This window comes from Panulirus ornatus, chromosome 25 (assembly GCF_036320965.1).
Source record: "Panulirus ornatus isolate Po-2019 chromosome 25, ASM3632096v1, whole genome shotgun sequence".
Classification (NCBI taxonomy): domain Eukaryota; kingdom Metazoa; phylum Arthropoda; class Malacostraca; order Decapoda; family Palinuridae; genus Panulirus; species Panulirus ornatus.
The window spans coordinates 6,454,203-6,476,969 of NC_092248.1; the positions used below are offsets into that span (position 1 = coordinate 6,454,203).

Here is a 22,767-nt window from a genome sequence, read left to right on the forward strand (position 1 = left end):
TAGAAAACCTACCTAAATAGACTGGATTGTTTCAGACCTGCCCACAATAGCCTGCTGTCTATCAGAGCTGCGGACAATAGCCTGGCGTCTATCAGATCTGCTTACAATAGCCTGGTGTGTCTATCAGACCAGCTTACAATAGCCTGGTGTGCCTATCAGACCTGAATACAATAGCCTGGATTCTATCAGACTCACCTACAATACAATACAAGGTAGGTGTATTACGCTCTTTAACTTAATGATGAAACTCGCTGTATTGTATTTCTTTTTCCTCATGACGATGTAACAGGATGTATTTTTCATTTGCTGTTAACGGTGTTTTAAATGGAGATCCATCAGTGTGTGTGATGTGTATGGTGACGATAATTAGCGAATGTGGTGATTAACGATGTATGGACATTATGGTGATAATTGATGGTTTATGTAGAGGCTTTGATTGGCATGGATAGTTTGTGACTGGCATGTTGTTTGATAACTGACTAGTGTGATAATGATGTCATTGGTGCGTATGATGATAAGGGGTGGTATAATTGTAATGAGTATGATGATAATTGTTAAGTATAGTGATTAACGAGTATTATGACACCATTCGGTGAGTATTGTGCGAGTAATTGGTGAGTTCAGTTTAACGATTGGCCAATAGGATATATGATGCTTGACTGATTTTGGTGTGAGGTGGGATGACGTGTGTGACAGTGTATGATTGTGTATGATTGTGACAATGGTGATACTCTGGGATGAAAATAGGGAAAGTTTAGGATGTGAGAAATGGTGATAACCATCGAATTGGTGATGGTGTTTGGTGATGACAGTGACTGTCATGGTGAGTATCCTGTATAGTGATTTTAACCGATGGATTTGGTGATAGGGATTGGGTGAATTTGATGATGATATATATATATATATATGGCAAGAATGGTGAAGATAATGATGGTTTTCGTCGAGTATGGTGATTAGTGATAATGATTGGTCGTTGTGATGATCACATATAGTGATAGTATAGTGATGGGAGCATTTGAGTGAAATTGGAGATCATGGTTGATAATCATTAGTGATTAATGATTGGTTGATTGTGATGAATGTAAAGTAGGTATGGTGAGGATTGGAAGTGTGGTGTACAGAATAATATGTCTTGATTGTGGAGACAGTGATTGGCGCGTGTGGTGATGAGTGATTAGGATGACTAAAGAAATAGGATTGTACTTAGATCCTTTTATTAGGTATCCTAAGTCGTACACGTGAGCCTTAATGTGACTGCATAGGATCTTTTATGGGATCAGAGTGTGGCAGGCAGAGTATGCTATACCACTAGACTGTAGGAGTCCTGGGGTAGGATTGTATCGTAGGTCTCCCGACGGCTTAGGACATAAGTGTGTGGCGCCCCTGAAGGTGAAGGACAGAAGGCACTTAAGGAGCTAAGACCCTCAGAAAACGCAGGCCCTTTAAGTGTGTTTACTAGTATGTCTCTCCTAATCTGTTCCAATTACGACACCCCCACCCACCCACGAGGTCTTGTGATACACTTGCGACACACCCCAGGCTGTTGTGTACTTCCGATCTTTTGACGTGGTTACGACACCCTGTAGGTGTTGTAAATTGGTAGTCTTGTGACGCAGTTACGACACCCTGTAGGTGTTGTAAATTGGTAGTCTTGTGACGCAGTTACGACACCCTGTAGGTGTTGTAAATTGGTAGTCTTGTGACGCAGTTACGACACCCTGTAGGTGTTGTAAATTGGTAGTCTTGTGACGCAGTTACGACACCCTGTAGGTGTTGTAAATTGGTAGTCTTGTGACGCAGTTACGACACCCTGTAGGTGTTGTAAATTGGTAGTCTTGTGACGCAGTTACGACACCCTGTAGGTGTTGTAAATTGGTAGTCTTGTGACGCAGTTACGACACCCTGTAGGTGTTGTAAATTGATAGTCTTGTGACAGTTACGACACCCTGTAGGTGTTGTAAATTGGTAGTCTTTGTGACGCAGTTACGACACCCCGTAGGTGTTGTAGACTGTCCTCGTGACATTGTTATACTCACACCTGTGTTGTATAGCAATGATAATAATGATAATAGATATTATTATTATTATTATTATTATTATTATTAGAAAGGTATAAGGCTTTTGAGTATACCTGGGAAGATGCATTGGGATAGATGTGATTAAGAACTCGTACACTAGAGACTGGAGAAGAAGCAGTGTGGCTCCAGGAGAGATAAAGGGATTTGTGGACCAGGTGTTTGCTTTGAAGAATTTGTGTGAAATAATCTCGGAGAAAGAGAGGGATTTGTATGTGACATTTATGGACCTGGAGAAAGTGTCCGATAGAGCTGTGTGTGTGTGTGTGTGTGTGTGTGTGAGAGAGAGAGAGAGAGAGAGAGAGAGAGAGAGAGAGAGAGAGAGAGAGAGTTGTCATGTGGAAGGCGTTTGAAATTAATGGTGTGCGCGGAAAGCTGCTGAAAGCAGTAAGTAGTGTATACTGAGGGAACAGAGCGTATATGCGAGTAGGAAGGGAGGAGGGTGAGTGGTGACAGTTGTAACTTGGTTTGCGTCAGGGATGTGCGATGCCAGAATGGTTCTTAAAAGTGTTCATGGAGCGGGTGGTGATGGCAGGGAAATATGAGGGTCTTGAGTGATCGAGTGTGTAATATGCTGGGGGTGTGGGAGAGGTTAGAAGATGTGTCCCTTGATATATGCAGATGACACGGCTGTGATGGCAGACTCGAGTGGAATTCCCGTCTTGAGTATGGAGGAGAGTATGATAAGAGGAGGTTAACAAAAGGAGGTAGCAAGGTGTAAAAAGGAGTCAGGGTAAGAAGGCGTTAGACAAGGTGATTGGAGTGTGAGTTGGACAGGGGGAGAGAACCTGGATGAAACCGAGTGTTTTAGGTACATGGAAGCCATGGCAGAGGGTCGAGGTATGGGAAGTGAAGTGAGTTACAAGTGAGGGGGTGAGGGGGGGGATGGGGCTTGTTACTGAACAAGTCAGATACTTGTCAAGAACAAGAATGGCGAATTATCTAAGAAATCACAAGGATAATCTTTGAATATAATCAAAACATATATTCAATAAAGCATGAAAACACGGAGGGAGAAAAAAGAAATATACAAAGACTGCAACAAAGAAAATTCAAGACAATAGAATAAAGGAAATGGAATAAAGACGAAGGAGAAGATAACCCGGAAAATGTTAGGAGAAGAAGAGGAAAGAGAGAGAAAGAATACCTAAGGATATGACAATGTCAGAAAGGCATCAAAGAAAATGTTGAGCGGACGCCCGGAATGCCTGCTTAATTGTGGTTTGAGCCAACCTGACAACGTGACCAGCTTCTAATGTTTCAATCCTTTCAGTACGACGGAACGACCCTTGAGTACGACGGCACGACTTTTAAGTACGACTGTACGACTTTTAAATACGGCGGTGCGACCCTTAAGTACGAAGTTACGACCCTTAAGTACGACGGTACGACTCTTAAGTACGACGTTACGACCCTTAAGTACGACGGTACGACTTAAGTACGACGGCAGGACTCTTAAGTACGACGGTACGACTTTTTTTTTAGAGCAAAACGTTTTACGACTTTAAACAAGCACGACGGTACGACCATATGTACGACGGTACGACCTCCCTAAGCACGTCGTGCTTAAGGGTTGTACCGTCGTGTTCAAGGGTCGCACCGTCGTGCTCAAGGGTCGAATCGTCGTGCTCAAGAGTCGTACCGTCGTGCTCACGGGTCGTGCCGTCGTGCTCAAGGGTCTTACCGTCGTTCTCAAAGGGTCGTACTCAAGGGTCATCATGCTCGAGTGACCTGAAAATCCCCAGTTTTGTTCCTGGACTCAAAAAAAGTTTTAGAAAAGATACAGATGATTTTCCAGTCTCGCTGACTCTGATCCTATCTGTGCTTGTCGTCAACTACAAGGTATTTAACTCCCATAAGACGTTCTCCAGCCTGGAACAAGTTTGAGAGGAGCCTTGTGACTTGTGATAGCATTGCATACGAATCCCTCGACAATGAGAGAGAGAGAGAGAGAGAGAGAGAGAGAGAGAGAGAGAGAGAGAGAGAGAGGATTATAGTGTTGGCTTAGGCATGATCGTGGCATGGTTTCTTCTGTTACAAGCTTCGGTTACCGTGGAGCCTTATTTAAATAAATAAATATAGATAGGCAGATAGATAGATATAGATAGGCAGATAGATAGATGGATAGATAGATAGAGATAGATACTTAGATATGATTAGGGACGCTTGGTGGGTTCACAGTGCAGATAGCAAAGGAAATAACACGATTGAAAACAAATCTTTTTTCTTTCAAACTATTCGCCATTTCCCGCGTTAGCGAGGTAGCGTTAAGAACAGAGGACTGGGCCTTTGAGGGAATATCCTCACCTGGCCCCCTTCTCTGTTCCTTCTTTTGGAAAATTAAAAAAAGAAAAACGATTGAAACAAATATATATATATATATATATATATATATATATATATATATATATATATATATATATATATATATATATATATATATCTTCATACAAGATGAAAATCGTGTATTCTGCTTATATATACATGTGATGAGCCGTGTTTTACAGTTCTCATGGGGTTAACTTTGCAACTTCTTAACTCTGTTCATACTTCTTGACTCCATGGAAGAGGGCGGACCCGCACGGTATGCACCTCATCTCCCGCCAGCCAGGCCTTTAATGTTCTTATCAACATTCCACGCTCGTCCAGGAGTGTTTCCTGGTGCAAAAGTTAAGACTTTATGTAATACACACAGACACACACACACACACACACACACACACACACACACACACACACACACACAGAGACACACAGACACATACAGAGACACACAGACACACACAGACACACACACAGACACACACGCACACACGCACATACACACACACATATATATATATATATATATATATATATATATATATATATATATGATTTATTTATTATACTTTATAGCCGTTCCCCGCATCAGCGAGGTAGCGCCATGAAACATACGAAGGAAGACCCATACACGCCCATGCACGTACATATAGATACATATACATATCAACATATACATACATACACAGCCATATATATATACATATATATATATATATATATATATGTATATATATATATATATATATATATATATAGAGAGAGAGAGAGAGAGAGAGAGAGAGAGAGAGAGAGAGAGAGAGAGAGTGATAGAGAGAGAGAGAGAGAGATATAATCAAACCTAAAGCAATTTACGAGAATTTATACCAAATCCTCCAAATGATAGTAGTTGATCCATGTGTTAATTAGTTACGATAAAGAAAATGGCTTGTAGCTTTGTGAGTCCAGCTAACATGAAGCTACATTTTTCTTACTACAGCTTCACAGAATCGGCCATAAAAGATGATAGTTTTAATTTTGAAATTACACCGTACGTTTTCTGTGATGGATATTGTAAAGTCAGTGACTAGAAAGATGAAAAGAAAGTGTGTTATGTTGCGTATATAAACTTTTCCAATTGGATAATTAAGAGATGAATATGATCTCTTTATCAGAAAGCGGTTAAGGGTTAATTCTATTAACTTCTTTTTGATTAATTTCTTTCGTTTCGTCTTGCTGTAACAGCAGTAGTCTGGACGTAATGGTTTTATTGTTATAATGGCGAGATGTGGTGAGCGAGTGTGGCATGGCAGTCTCTTGCCCCCAATGATATAATCGGGTCAATCCCCGGAGCTTAAGCACGAAAATCACAGTCGTTTATCATGTGCCAGGGTTATGAAAGTGATTACGTGGGGTTGAATTTGATATTCTCTGTACATGTGTTTGTTTACGAGTATATATATATATATATATATATATATATATATATATATATATATATATATATATATATATATATATATTATCCCTGGGGATAGGGGAGAAAGAATACTTCCCACGTATTCCCTGCGTGTCGTAGAAGGCGACTAAAAGGGGAGGGAGCGGGGGGCTGGAAATCCTCCCCTCCTGTTTTTTTTTTTTAATTTTCCAAAAGAAGGAACAGAGAAGGGGGCCAGGTGAGGATATTCCCTCAGAGGCCCAGTCCTCTGTTCTTAACGCTCCCTTGCTAACGCGGGAAATGGCGAATAGTTTGAAAGAAAAGAATATATATATGTATATATATATATATATATATATATATATATATATATATATATATATATATATATGTGTGTGTGACTATATATTTGTACAGTACGAGGTTTGGGGAGAAAGTTCAACACTTATGGGGCGCTAAGTTTTGACCTTTTTTTTTTTTTCAACATCTTACAACCTTTTTGTACTTTTTTGTACTTGTCAGTATTCAAAGTATCATCATTGAGGAAGTGTGTATCTTTTTTCTGTTACTTTCCTTGCTTATTTTCGTCTTGTGAACAACTCGAGGTGCTCATTCGAAAAACTTTTCACTGTCGACATCAATTTCCGTTATCACTGTCGACAACATCAATTTCATTTTTCACTGTCGACAACATCAATTTCCTTTTTCACTGTCGACAACATCAATTTCATTTTTCACTGTCGACAACATCAATTTCATTTTTCACTGTCGACAACATCAATTTCCTTTTTCACTGTCGACAACATCAACTTCCTTTTTCACTGTCGACAACATCAATTTCCTTTTTCACTGTCGACAACATCAATTTCCTTTTTCACTGTCGACAATATCAAATTGGGTTCCGGCAACAGCCTAGGACTGTGATGAAGCTGTGTTATAGTTCAGTGACACAGACTCAGTTTCAACCCCCGCTCCCCGCGCCTCAGTTTCACCTGTTCAGGCCAAAACTGCACACAGTTTGACCCTGAAGGTTTGGGATGGAAGAATATCCCTTTTGGCGGTCAGTGTAGTTGACCTGGGCGATAACCTGAAGGTGAAGGGGGAAATTTCCTGCCACCGACAGATGTCGCATAAGCAAGACTCAGTATGTGTAGTGTGGGTCTAACTCAGAATAAGAAATAAACAAAAAAAAACCTCCTCTCCTCTTCATGGTAGTGCCACTTCATGGCTTCCATTTCCTCAAGTGTCATGAGCCACGTTTAGTCACCCTCCTCTGAACCTTCTCTATTAGTTCTTTATCCATTTTTTTTTTTGGCTCATTGGATTCTGTAGCCAAACTTGTGATGGATTCTATTCTTATCTCGGTCGTCTGTCCACTGTGGATAGCCTTGTGCGCAGTTCCCCTTTATCAGTGTACTTAAAAGCAAAATATTGCTGTTTATTGATAAATATTTTGTCCCTTCTGTATTCCCTTGATGCCAAGTTCAGGGGGAAGGGTTCGATCCAATATGATTTCCAGGATTCCCTTCACACGTACACACACGCAGATTCCCGGAGCATGTTTACCGTTGGGTGATATTCATTTTAATCCTATATATCTATCTTTCCTCCAAGTTTATACCCTCAATATTTTGTATTCACTGGGACTGCATATTATATATATATATATATATATATATATATATATATATATATATATATATATATATATATATATATATATATATATATATATATATATATATGTATATCATACTGGTGTTACCTGGACCCTCGGCGAAGCTGTATACGCCGTTAGTGGACAAGGGGAATGCTGTCTTACTCCGAAGGAGGCCCCCCTCTCTTCCCTGCTACTGATTGTAGCGCAGTCTTGGAAGTTACAGGAGCGCTGTGAGAGCAATCCTAGCGTTACATGATGAAAACAAGTATCGTTTGAAGATGATGCTATCCTCGTGTGTGTGTGTGTGTGTGTGTGTGTGTGTCTTCAGGCACATCACAGGTCACAGAAGATCACAATACATCCATCAAATGATGGACAGAGTCCGTGGCAGTGATGGTAATGGACTCTCGTACGAAAGGAAAAGAATTTCTTTGACGCCGGTTTTCGAGGAATTTTTTTTTCGACTGAGTGAAAGATTTTTTCAACTGAGTGAAAGATTTAGGTTTATTCCACACAAAATCTTGCTAATCACTTGAGCCAGTTAAAAGATTTGCGTTAATTAGTTACGACAGCAAAAAAAAAGAGAGAAAATGTATTCCTGTATATGATATAAATCTGGTATATATATTTAATGAATTTAGATGTGTTTCTATATTTCCTGATCTTTTAGTGCCTTTGAGATCGTCTGTCTGAAATGAACGAAACACAACAACGAAATTTGTTGCGATGGGAATTCTTCCTTGCTTCTGGCGCTACCTCGCTAGCATGAGAAACGGCAAATGAGTATTGGGAGGGGGAAGGGTGAAGATAGATAGGTAGATAGATGAGAGAGAGAGAGAGAGAGAGAGAGAGAGAGAGAGAGAGAGAGAGAGAGAGAGAGAGTTCCTTTCACCCCGTGTACTCTGCTCCAACTAGTAGATCTCTCTCTCTCTCTCTCTCTCTCTCTCTCTCTCTCTCTCTCTCTCTCTCTCTCTCTCTCTCTCTCTCTTATTCTCTTTCTCATATGTACTCTTCTCTTACCCCTGTAACTAGACCTTCCCCCCTACCTTTCTCTCATCACAGCTTCCTTTAATTAGCGGATTCTGTCTCCCATTTCACTCTCCAGCCTTGGGCCAGTCGGCTCGTGCAAAACGACAATGTTTCGTTCATGTCTGTATTCCTTCCCCAGTATCTTCTGTTCCATATTTTCACCTCCTGTTGCAAGTTTCCTCAGCTGCTTAACTCTCTGTTTTACTCATGTGTGTCGCTATTGTTTTATCCTCTACTTCGTAGGTCCTATCTTCCTTCTTTGTCTAATTTTATAAGGCAAAGTATCGTCCCTTTTTTCTTTCTTTCGGCGCCGAAGAACTCACAAATTCTCCCCGACCAGTGGGATCCGACACCCGGAGTGAACACACGCAGCGAACACCAGCTGTCTCATTATTTTTGACAACATGCAGCGAACACCTACAGCGAACACCTGCGCAGCGAACACTAACAGCTAATCCCCAAAGCGAACACCTGCGCAGCGAACACTAACAGCTAATCCCCAAAGCGAACACCTACAGCAAACACCTGCGCAGCGAACACGAAGAGCTAATCCCCAAAGCGAACACCTACAGCGAACACCTGCGCAGCGAACACTAGCAGCTAATCCCCAAAGCGAACACCTACAGCGAACACCTGCGCAGCGAACACGAAGAGCTAATCCCCAAAGCGAACACCTACAGCGAACACCTGCGCAGCGAACACTAGCAGCTAATCCCCAAAGCGAACACCTACAGCAAACACCTGCGCAGCGAACACTAACAGCTAATCCCCAAAGCGAACACCTACAGCGAACACCTGCGCAGCGAACACGAAGAGCTAATCCCCAAAGCGAACACCTACAGCAAACACCCACCCAGTAAACGTTATTGAATTTTCTTCATAAGTCGTTGGTTGGACGGGTACTGAATGAATGACCTTCTTCTTGTTACTTCTTAACCTGTGATTTAATGGTTAATTACCCAACCCAGACGAGGTTAAAAGACTTAGACAATAAGGCCTGCATCCTAACCCCTCGAATTATGTACTGATATATTGCTTCAAGTGCATTTGCCAGATTCCATTTTGGGGGGGAATTTTGCGCGTTGGGCTGAACGGAAATAGAATATTACACCTCTGACTCCAAAAAAAAAAATAAATATGTAACGATATTTTTGACATTTTTTTTCGAAAAAAAAAAGGAATGATATTGTCTCTTTCCGTTCCATTTTCAGTAAGAGTGATAGGCTGTGGGTGATGTGAGGAACACTCGTCCAATTAAGGAGAACCAAGAAACGTATGACTGATGGTTCACTGAATCAGTTCCGAACTGTAAAATTACGTAGAGCCTGCTGAACAAGATGGTGATTCGGCTCGCTGGGTTTCGAAACAGTGAAGCCTGAAATAATGTGTAAGTCACTGAAAAGCTAACATTATTATTATTATTATTATTATTATTATTATTATTATTATTAATAGTAGTAGTAGTAGTATCATTAATCATCATCACTATTATTATCATTATTGTTATTATTATTATTATTGTTATTATTATAATCATTATCTATGATAATGATAATTATGATAGAGGTGAGAGCACTGAATGATGCAAGACTGCTTGCTGGCTGGAGACATTGGCTGCTCCCTCTAAGTGAGTTCAGCAGCACACTTGCCCGAATCTGAATGCTAAACACAGACGGGCCAGGAGTGATATCATATTCCCCAAAAACCATCAGAAAGGATCGGAGTCATCAAATGAAAAGGGTTTGATCACTCATTTGTTCTATAGTGAAGGAGGGAGGAAGGGAGTGTTACGTTCTTTGTGCCCCCCTTATCTCTCGAACGCAGTAAATGATAACTGTTATCAAGGGCTTTGCGTTACGTTCAAGTTGAACGCACGGCTCTCTCAAAAAGGAAGGTTAAGTCGCGTTGAACGACAGTAGTCAACGAGGAGGGTTTTAAGTCACGTTGAACAACGATGGTTTTAAGTTACGTTGCACAACGATGATGTAAAAGGGAAAAAACAACATGGTAACGACACGGGGGTGTGGTACTTCGCTTGAAAACATATCTTTTTTTAAGGTTATTTTGTCATCGTGGACTGGTGGGAAGACCGCCTCTATTTGCACGCGGTATTACCGTGTCATGGTACTTTAACTCGCTCCCGTCCACCCCCAAGCACTTCAACGAACCCATCCCCCAGCGCACCAGTAGCCAACGACCCTTTTTCAAACGCACCTTGCGCCTGGTCCAGCTGCTTCTTTCTACACACACACACACATACACACACGGAGTAATACACATACGTCCAATATAAACGAGCATTTCGGTCATATGTATTACTAAAGAGCTTCTTAAATACACCTCTAGAATCACCAGCGTCAGTTCGTAAGCGACTGAACCACCAGTTGAGCTATCTCAGAACCTGCCTGATCTTTTCCTCTCGATAATTTGCTTCGAAAATTCCTCCATGACTCACTAAACGAAACGCCCAAAAAATAACCGAACCAGCAGTTCAAGTATAACTCATCTAGGCTTATAATATTTTTTTTTTAAGCAAATTTACATTCGATGATGGATTTGAGGCAGAATTTATAAATAAGAAATGAGATAGAGACGTTAACAAGCAGGCTAGTTATCGTGGCAAATTGGTAGTTGGACAGAAACAAATCATGAGGAGCCGTAAGCAGCAGCTGTGTTGTGGAGACTGCTCACTCGGGGTCAGTCCAGTGGTGTACTGCAAGGCAAGAGGCTCGACTCGCTGGCATTCGCGTAAACGCTACCTCGTCCTTGATATAGTGTTGATGGCTTAGTGCAAGTGTTCTGACGGCCTGTTCCCACCCCGCTGCGGGAGCCGTAGACATGGTGGATACTTATACAGAAGTAAGTGTTGAGAGTGGAGTGTTGTTAGAGAATTTACATATTAAACCAGAGGCGTTTCCTTCGGGGGGATTCGACACGTGTGACACAGTTTCTGTGTCTACTTTTGTCTTGGTGATCTGATATGACCTCTCGGGCTACGACAGTCTGCTCCCTTCAGCACGACTGCCAAACCTCTTTGAGTGTCGCATATATGACCCTTTTGGTATGATGGCTCGGCATTTCACCTCACCTTTTCTCTCGGGTGTCAGGTCAAATACGCCCACCCGTCGTAGCCAAGTGTCGTACCGTCACGCTCTAGGGGTCGTTCCTTTGTGCTTGAGGGTCGTTATGTCGTTGTCATGGGGAATAAACCACATAGATTATATCATACACTAGACGTACACTAAAATCTCACAGCTTCAGGCAATGTTTCTTTCGTTGTCTCCCTAAATAAAACTGCAAAAGAGGTCAGCAATCTTTGCAAACTAGATTGAAGCCAGTCAAGCCTCGTCACAGACACCCAGCTCTCAAATACTTCAGCAGGACCTTGAACCCTGATCTCTCCCTCTCTGAACTTCAAAAGCCCCTTTGCATCACGTTGGACAGATCAAAGTCAACCACTGTCAATCAAGTTGAGACCTACCAAACATTATTCCACCCTGGGTTGGGGGGGTGACTTTCGACGAAGGACGAGGCGGCGAGGTCAGAGCCCCCATCTTCCTCCTTCTCCTCCTCCTCCTCCTCTTCTTCTTCTTCTTGCGGTGTTCGAAAAAGGTGGCATAGAGTGAGGCTGACAGAGCTCGGGGCGAGGTAGGTACTGAACCCTCGTAGGTGAGTTCGTGCCATAGATTAATTGTGAGGGATGTGGGATGAGGTGAGGATTTTTATTTTCCTGGTGATTGGTTATACAGGGGTAGTTTTCGGGTGGGAGGTGGAGGTATGTGAGGTGGCCATTGCACAGAGAGAGAGAGAGAGAGAGAGAGAGAGAGAGAGAGAGAGAGAGAGAGAGAGAGAGCAGGAGGAGGAGGAGGAGGGGGTTTAGATCTTAAGACAGTCTGGCGTGCTTGTAGTCTCGTCAACAAGGTCTTGTGCCCCTTCTTGGAGCGGCTGGAGACTCATTCGTGACTGAGTGATGTTAAGCAGAAGGTTTCCCGGTAAGCATGAGTTCTGCTGGTATGTATGAGTTCTGCTGGTATGCAAAAGCAGAGCTTGGGCAAGCAGTGCCACACGTGTCCTTGTTTTTCGTTTCGAAGAAAGCAGGGAGGGTACGTTTTGCGATGGAACCCTTGAGCACGACGGTACGACGCTATGAATACGACGGTGCGACCCTTGAGCGTGACGGTACGATCCTTGAGCACGACGGTGCGACCCTTGAGCACGACGGTACGACCCTTGAGTACGACGATACGACCCTTGATCATGGCGGTACGATCCTCGAGCATGACGTTACGACCCTTGAGCATGACGGTGCGACCCTTGAGCATAACGGTACCACCCTTGAGCACGACGGTACGACTGTTACGTATGTCTTGGCCTTTTGACCTGACTTCTTAAGACCGGACCATCGTACGCAAGGGTCGTACCCATCAAACGTTCATACCGTCACGCGCAAATGTCGCACCAATGCGTTCAAATGTCGTACCGTCGTACTCAAGGGGACTGAGATCCTACCATTGAATTTTCAATATCCAGAAATTTTGTGAAGATGAAGAATCGATAGAACGACTCTCTCTCTCTCTCTCTCTCTCTCTCTCTCTCTCTCTCTCTCTCTCTCTCTCGATTGACAAATCCCTTAGGGGTCATTAGCCCACAAAAACGAAGCTGACGGGTGGGGGAGACGAGCCACGTGAACGGAACATCGACTGTAACGCCGGGAAGGGGAGGGTCGGCAGGGCAAGATAGGGCCAAACCACCAGGAGACATCGAGAAGGAAATTACCATCAAGATATTTGCATACGACGCGCTTCCGTGCACATGTTCCGATCTCCCTGTTGGTGTAAGGGTGTGTATGTAGCCTTGTTGAAGGCAGGGAACTCCCTTGTTGTAACACACACACACACACACACACACACACACACACACACACCTACCTCACTTTCATGGCTCTCCTTTCTCGTGTGAGTCACTTTCTTTCCCCCGCATCTTCATGTTCTCACTCCTAGTGCTTCATCTTCTCTCCCTCCTCCTCTTCCTCCTCCTCCTCCTCCTTCTTCTTTACCCCCTCCTTCCCTCCTCTGCGTCTTCCCATTTCATCTTACTGTTACCCCTTCTCGTCTCCCTATTCAGTTACTCTATTTCATCTCCCCTTTTTCTTTCACACCCATTTCATCTCCGCATTCCTTCACCCCCATCCAGTTACCCAATTCCATCTCCTCATTTGTCCAAACTCCATCAAACGACCCTGTCAATCTTTACCTTCTTCCCCCCACTGCCCAGTTATTGTTTTCTTCCTATTTCCTGTCACAGCTTCCCCACACCCATTTACCTTTACCTATTTACTGCCCCATTACACCGCCAATGGGCATCGCGTCACCTGCAAGTGACTTAATAGATGCATTTGTGCAGATGGTAGAAATGGATCCATGATTTTTTTTCCTGTATAGTGTTACAGTCTAAGCCTTTGCTGTTGTTATTATTATTATTATTATTATCATCGTTATTATTATTATTGTTATTATTATTATTAGTATTAGTATTATTTTTGGTAGTAGTAGTGGTAGTGGTAGTAATATTAGTAGCAGTAGTAGTAGTAGTAGTAGTAATATTATTATTATTAGTAGTAGTAATATTAGTAGTAATAGTAGTAGTATTAGTAGAAGAAGTAGTAGTAGTAGCAGTAGTAGTAGTAGTAGTAGTAATATCAGCAGTAGTAGTAGTAATAGTAGAAGTAGTAGTAGAAGTAGAAGTAGTACAACCGTTAATGTTGGTGCTAGCAATAGCATTAATTATAGTTTGAGGTTTCTTCTGATTATCATTGTTAATGTAATTCTACCGTCATTTTCATGAATATGATGATATACATGATGAACATCTTATTGTCACGTGATGTTTTTATCATACACATACATCCCAGCCCGTACTAGATGTGTGTGTGTGTGTGTGTGTGTGTGTGTGTGTGTGTGTGTGTGTGTGTGTGTTTGCGTTTCCTGTGGACTGTGTGTGTGTGTGTGTGTGTGTTTGTGTTTCCTGTGGACTGTGTGTGTGTGTGTGTTGCTGGGAGAGAGTTTTACACTCGTGTTGCCCCTTATCTTAACCTTGTATATATGTATCGTGTCTCTACTCTGTGTGTACACACACACACACACACACCAGCGTAAGTCAGGTGTATATGTGTGTGTGTGTGTGTGTGTGTGTGTGTGTGTGTGTGTGTAGGGGGATGGGGTGATGTCAGCTAACATTCTGGCAATTTGAATGTGTTGTTGTCCAAATCACTCGGCCCAGCGAGCAGTATGTACACGTTGCATGGCAGTATATACGCACGTTGCATGGCAATTGCCCATCTTTCGTAAGTCATTCCACTGCGAGGCCTGGTGGCCAAAATCCTTCGCTGGCGTGATTCAAAGGACGTCACTTCGAAAATTTTTCGCCTGATGTCCCCTCGAGTTCGCCAGATAGCGCCAGAGAACTCGCCCGATGACGCCAAACTCGTCTGAAGGTCGCCAGATTCGCTTGTAAGTCGCCAAATCTGCTTGTAGGTCGCTAAATTCGCCTGTACGTCGCCCAAAATTCGCCTGTACGTCGCCAAATTCGCCTGTACGACGCCAAATTCGCCTGTACGTCGCCAAATTCGCCTGTACGACGCCAAATTCGCCTGTACGTCGCCAAATTCGCCTGGAGGTCGCCAAATTCGCCTGTACGTCGCCAAATTCGCCTGGAGGTCTCCAAATTCGCCTGGAGGTCAGGAGAATCCTTCAACGCCGCCCGGGAAACCACCTCACCTTAGCGGAGTCACTAAGCGAGGCACAACTTGCTCCACGCCATTCAAGTTGCCACCGATTAAGTCAACGCCAACAAAACCGATTTAGCGCGCAGACCAAAGTCGTTCCAGCGCCATCAAGACTCCCTTAAAACGTTCCCCCCCCCCCTCGCCTCGTTGAACTCGTCAGTCGCTCGATGAACTACTAGACAGAGCCCGCTTAACGAGGCACTAGCCCGCCCCCACCGTCCTCTCTCTCTCTCTCTCTCTCTCTCTCTCTCTCTCTCTCTCTCTCTCTCTCCTTTGTTAACCCCCGCCAGATTTCCTCATCCGCGCACATTTTGCTGACTTTGCCGTCACTTTCTTTCGCTTCCTTCACCCTTTTTTTTTTTCTTTCTTTCTTTCTTTCTTTCTTTCTTTTCTTTCCCACTATTGAATCATGTTGCCATACGACATTCAGTTACTCTTTATACCCAGAAGCTTTCAGTACCCTCATATATGTTGTATGTAGAGCAACTGTTTATATATGAAAATATCGAAAGACTTCCTAAACACAGTATGCTCATACACTCATACACTCAGTTACACTATCCACACACACACACACACACACACACACATTAGCATACTGTTCTTACATACTTATTTTCATGTGGAAACCATCACATATCTACACCACACTACTGCAACCGGGGAACCCTCATCTCTTTATCCTACACACTGAACAGCTCCCGCTGGAAAACACCACCACCCTCGTCTCGTTTTCTGCCACTTTTCTCGACCTTGTCTTTATCAAAGTTAACGCCTCGTCAGCACAGTCATGGGAGCGTGCACGAGGTCTAAGCTGTTTATAACGACATAAACTGGCTTGTTTGGAGGGACGGGCAGGTGTTGTTACGATGCGATAAAAGCTCCTCTGGTTTTATCTTTGTCTCTGTGCAGATCACCAACTGTTGTGTGAAATGATTCGCACGAAGTTTGAGGGGAGAGGAAAACCCAAGTCGAGGCAGATCCAAGAGCGAAATGGAACTTTGATCATCTCTGAATTCGTATGCTTCGAATGCGTACGCCACTGGAACAACACGGCAGTCTTTGAATTCGTATGCTTCGAACGCGCACGCCACTGGAACAACACGGCTGTCTCTGAATTCGTATTCTTCGAACGCACCCACCAATGGAACTATGTCTTTGAATCCATATGCTTCGAACGCACCCATCACTGTCTCTGAACCTGTGTTGCTTCGAACTTACTCAAACATCAGGACTTCATCTGCCTGTGAATCTATATTCTTTTGATCTCACCCACCACTGATCCTGGTCTGATTCGTCTGATTCGAACGGTAATTATATTTCGGCAGGTTACAATGAAAAAAAAGAAATGAGACAACATTTGTAGGCATTTCGACCAACGCGTTTCATTATGATATTCGTCTGTGTTCGAGTTTGGCATAATCTGCTGTAATTTTACCTCATTGAAGATTTTTCATTTATCTTTTCAAAGAAGTAATTGATATGTTATGGTGATTACATTATGCCTGTTAATGATTACACACACACACACACACACACACACACACACACACTCAAGGGCCATATGCACAGTAAGAATACGTCTTTTTTTAATTAATCCATGACACCAGCAGAAGTTGTTAATGACCTTACCATTAGTGAATGTGGTGTAGGTTGAAGGTGATGGCCTTAATGACCCTTGGGAGTAGTTAAGCCTTTTTAGCCCAAACTACCAAACGACCAATTATCTAAAGAAAGAGAAATATGATGTATTGAATCACCATTATATGATGCATTAAGAAATTGACGAACCAGACCAGACGTCAAAAAGAAACGAATCTAATTGGCTTTTGTGCATTTGGATGCAATTCAAAAGGCAAGAATCTATGACCCTTAATTGGCCTTTGTGCACCAGAGCGATAAGTCAAACCCCGCTTATCTAATTGAGCAGAAAGTGAATGGTAAATACATCTACGTGTATGATCATCTTTTCTGGATCGGAACGAAACTTAGAGAAAATCTTATGGACGATGCACAGTGAATTGAGCATCGTAATGCTGGTAACTAGTTACCCCACTCGAGTTGATATGTTATCTTGGCAAGCTATCATCAACTGGGGAGGTTATCCTAGCACTCGACTTTTGGCTGGGGAGGTTATCCTAGCACTCGACTTTTGGCTGGGGAGGTTATCCTAGCACTCGATTTTCGGCTGGGGAGGTTATCCTAGCACTCGACTATTGGCTGGGGAGGTTATCCTAGCACTCGACATTTGGCTGGGGAGGTTATCCTAGCACTCGACTATTGGCTGGGGAGGTTATCCTAGCACTCGACTATTGGCTGGAGAGGTTATCCTAGCACTCGATTTTCGGCTGGGGAGGTTATCCTAGCACTCGACTATTGGCTGGGGAGGTTATCCTAGCGCTCGACATTTGGCTGGGGAGGTTATTCTAGCACTCGATTTTTGGCTGGGGAGGTTATCCTAGCACTTGACTTTTGGCTGGAGAGGTTATCCTAGCACTCGACTATGAGGAAATGAGACAGGGTTGCCAAGGAGTTATTGCGCCTTGTGGCTTATTAATCTGATACGACGTCCAGGTATTAGTCTACATGTTATGAACGTTGGCAATAATGATTTTTCTCTCGCGCACGTTTGTGTGTGTGTGTGTGTGTGTGTGTGTGTGTTTATATGATTTTTTATTTATATATACTCATATTTGTGTGTGTGTGTGTGTGTGTGTGTGTGTTTATCTTTATATGATTTTTTATTTGTATATACTCATATTGTGTGTGTATATATATATATATATATATATATATATATATATATATATATATATATATATATATATATATATATATATGTATATATATATGTATGTGTGTGTTAATGGATGTGTATTCGTGTGTCTATATCTTAGGTGGACATGATGTGTTTATCTATGTATACTGTGTGTCTTGTGTTCATTGGTGCAATTAAGGAATTTCTATATGAGTATGTGTTTATATGAATGTGTATACCTATCCCAATAGGTAATTGATTTCAGCTTAGAACTTGAGACATAATCCATCCTTCCTTAATTACTTTTTAATGAATGAAATGGATACATGATATGATCGACATTCTCTCCTTCACACACATGATCATGATTACCCTCATTACGTATGCAGGTTAATTAATGCTCGCCAATAAAGAACTTTAGTTATTATCCTTGCTCTGACTCCCTCCCTCCCGTGGTCGAGAGGTTTGAGGTTATTATGTTCGAAGTAATGTAATTGTCCAGGGTTGTAAGGTAATCATTGCCATGGTATATTACCTTTAACAGTATGGCCATTGAAATTTGACTGGTCAGGTATGTTTTATAACACCTAATTTCTTCTTCGATGGCTAGGGATGATTTCCAGTGTAATGAGGCGAATGTATATATATATGTGTATATATATATATATATATATATATATATATATATATATATATATATATATATATATATATATTCTTAAGTTAGTGAAGACAATTTTTCCAATCTACTCATCCATCCTGGCTAACAAAGACCAAACTTTACATTTGATTAACAGCCATATAAATCCTCCCTATGCACTGCTTATCACACGAATCCTCTCTACTCCATGTAATCCACTGTCTCAGGAATCCCTGCCTACACACAAAATCCCTTCCACTAGGTATATAACCCCTCCACCACATAGGATCAACAGTCATACAAAACCCCTCCACCACACACTCACTCACCAGTTATACAAAACCCCTCCACCACACACACACCCACCAGTTATACAAAACCCCTCCACCACACACTCACTCACCAGTCATACAAAAACCCCTCCACCACACACTTACCAGTTATACAAAACCCCTCCACCACACACACACCCAGCAGTCATACAAAAACCCCTCCACCACACACTTACCAGTTATACAAAACCCCTCCACCACACACTCACTCAGCAGTCATACAAAACCCCTCCACCACACACACACCAGTTATACAAAACCCCTCCACCACACACTCACTCAGCAGTCATACAAAACCCCTCCACCACACACACACCCAGCAGTCATACCAAACCCCTCCACCACACACACACACACCAGTCATACCAAACCCCTCCACCACACACACACACACCAGTCATACCAAACCCCTCCACCACACACTTACCAGTTATACAAAACCCCTCCACCACACACACACCCACCAGTCATACCCATCTGCATTATCCCTGAGCGTTGACCATTCATCCACTAACTCCCTCCGCCTCGTATATCTGTGTGTCTGTCTCTCCTCGCGACGTACACCTTCAACAATAGCACCACAGACCTCCCTCAATCCTCTCCCACTCCACTTTCAACAACTTGACGCCCTCACACCCACCTCTGCACGTTTTCTAACACCTTCCATTCTTCTGTTATCTTGATTCCTTATCTTTAATGTGGCCTGTTGGTCCTTGCTTCTCTAATAATGTGAATGTTTTCTCCGACTCCGTTGGAAAATGATAATGTTTCAAGCCATTACGTTGGAGTTAGGACCTGTTCTTTCTAATGTAAATTTCATGCACACACACTCACCCCCACACACCCACCCACACACACACACATTCATATTACAGGTACCTAACTCCCTGTTGTGAACCAGACTTTTCCGTGCATTGTAAACTCTTCTCTCTCTCTTGCTCTACTTTCATCTACCTCCCTCAGCCTTACTGATCATCGTTCACATATTTAAAGGCTCGTAATATCCACTATGTGTCTTCTTCCCACGAGAGAGACAGGTCACAGTGCCTGCCTGGCATTATATTCCCCCCTCACTAAGGTTATTTTAGCTCTCATTTATCTTGCTCGTGTTTAAGTCTCACTTGCTGCACGAAACACCGACATAACATGTACATATATATTTTTTTTTCTATTTAGCAAGCAGTAAAGTGTCATCATCATACAGCAGCTGTAGGAGCTTCCGTTTTCTCTCGTGGTTTGAACCCGGGTATGGAGGTTTTGCCCACCCTCATCTCAAAGGCATTACACCAACCATGAAATTCCGTCCACATCCCTGACACTCCTTCGATAATTCAGAACCTCCCAGACATGATGGTACTCCTCCTCACTCTCACACTCTGCCTCTTTACATATACTCTTAAGCATCATTGAATAGGATTCCATGCACGTATGGTACATCTGTTGTGTGGTACATCTGTTGTGTGGTACTATTACATCTGTTGTATGGTCGTGTTACATCTGTTGTATGGTCGTGTTACATCTGTTGTGTGGTACATCTGTTGTATGGTAGTGTTACATCTGTTGTGTGGTACATCTGTTGTGTGGTACATCTGTTGTGTGGTACATCTGTTGTGTGGTACTATTACATCTGTTGTATGGTCGTGTTACATCTGTTGTATGGTCGTGTTACATCTGTTGTGTGGTACATCTGTTGTATGGTAGTGTTACATCTGTTGTGTGGTACATCTGTTGTGTGGTACTATTACATCTGTTGTATGGTCGTGTTACATCTGTTGTATGGTCGTGTTACATCTGTTGTGTGGTACATCTGTTGTATGGTAGTGGTACATCTGTTGTGTGGTACATCTGTTGTGTGGTACATCTGTTGTGTGGTACTATTACATCTGTTGTATGGTCGTGTTACATCTGTTGTATGGTCGTGTTACATCTGTTGTGTGCTACTGTTACACCTGTTGTGCTACTGTTACATCTGTTGTATGGTAGTGTTACATCTGTTGTGTGGTACTATTACATCTGTTGTATGGTCGTGTTACATCTGTTGTGTGCTACTGTTACATCTGTTGTGTGCTACTGTTACATCTGTTGTGTGCTACTGTTACATCTGTTGTATGGTAGTGTTACATCTGTTGTGTGGTACTATTACATCTGTTGTATGGTCGTGTTACATCTGTTGTGTGCTACTGTTACATCTGTTGTGTGCTACTATTACACCTGTTGTGTGCTACTGTTACACCTGTTGTGTGCTACTGTAACATCTTTTGTGTGCTACTGTTACATCTGTTGTGTTATACTGTTACATCTGTTAATGTGGTGCTGACCGGCCTGTTGTGTGCCAATTGACTCACCTGTTGCCTTATAATGCACCGCTGGTATAGCGAATCGCACACTCCCGTCGAATCCCCCTTTTCGTTTTCGTTGTGTGTTTGTGAATCCCGTCAATATCACACCTCATGGTTTCCCGTTTTCTTTAGGATATTTTGTATTTGTTTAGATTCCCTTTAACACTGGCTCTTCGTTGTTTAGATCCTCCTTATGTACACCGAAAGGTATTTGCTTATCTTCTGTGCACAGTTACAAACCCACCACCCACATCAGTAACTCTGGGAGGGACGATTAATTTCTTTGTTATACGTGAGGCGATTAATTTGGTTTTTATTCGTGAGACGATTAATTTCTTTGTTATTCGTGAGACGATTAATTTCTTTGTTATTCGTGAGACGATTAATTTCTTTGTTGTTCGTGAGACGATTAATTTCTTTGTTGTTCGTGAGACGATTAATTTCTTTGTTATTCGTGAGATGATTAATTTCTTTGTTATTCGTGAGATGATTAATTTCTTGGTCATTCGTGAGACGATTAATTTCGTTGTTACTCGTGAGACGATTAATTTGGTTTTTATTCGTGAGACGATTAATTTGGTTGTTATTCGTGAGCAGATAAATTTCCTTGTTATTCGTGAGACGATTAATTTGGTTGTTATTCGTGAGGAGATTAATTTTGTTATCTGTGAGGCGATTAATTTCCTTGTTATTCGTGAGACGATTAATTTCCTTGTTATTCGTAAGAAGATTAATTTCCTTGTTATTCGTAAGAAGATTAATTTCCTTGTTATTCGTGAGATGATTAATTTCCTTGTTATTCGTGCAGTGACTTTCGTTGTCTCGTGCCGTGGCTGATGTGCTGATTAAAGATTAAGGCGATTGGGAGGGTGTCATTAGCCAGCCATCTACTGGGATTACTTTCATTTGTCAAGACTTGGAACGACAGACCTTGTGATTATTGAAGAAAACGGCGGGTGTGGTGTTTTCATATTATAACATAAAACACCCGTAGATAGCATCGAAAACGGAGGTAAGGGACTGGATCAGTATATTCGTAGCATTACCGGGGTCACTGGAGTTGTATTGACCTCCACTAAAGCCCCCGGATTGTGTAGCTGGACAATATATCAAATGGCGGAGCGACAGAGGTCGTCCACACGTACTGCGTATTGGCTCGCTATGGCCAAACAAAGGAAGGTTTCCCCGCGCACGCCACCCTCGCTAAGTCTCTCCTTCGACGAAAACGGGAGTCGAGGGGATACGACTCTCTCTCTCTCTCTCTCTCTCTCTCTCTCTCTCTCTCTCTCTCTCTCTCTCTCTCTCTCTCTCTCTCTCTCTCTATTCGGGGAGTCGCTTGTTTACCAGATGGCGTCCTAGCTACGTCTCTTGGTTGTATATTAACTGGCTGTTATATTTCTTTCTTGTATCT

The 22,767-nt window shown here is 42.5% G+C and overlaps 1 protein-coding gene across 3 annotated transcripts in view; it reads left to right on the forward strand.

The window, feature by feature from the left end:
• The window catches only part of LOC139757216 (growth hormone secretagogue receptor type 1-like), a 247,583-nt gene that overhangs the window by 24,796 nt on the left and 200,020 nt on the right, over window positions 1-22,767 (forward strand). The window contains exon 1 of one of the 3 annotated variants that reach the window (XM_071677387.1): window positions 1-212. This exon is cut by the window's left edge and continues 1,042 nt beyond it. The exons of 1 other annotated variant lie outside the window; for it this stretch is intronic. The gene's annotated coding sequence lies outside the window, so the exon portion shown is untranslated. Of the gene's footprint in view, window positions 213-11,224; window positions 11,363-22,767 lie in introns of those variants that run through there. One more of the 3 variants, XM_071677388.1, reaches the window with a different exon arrangement.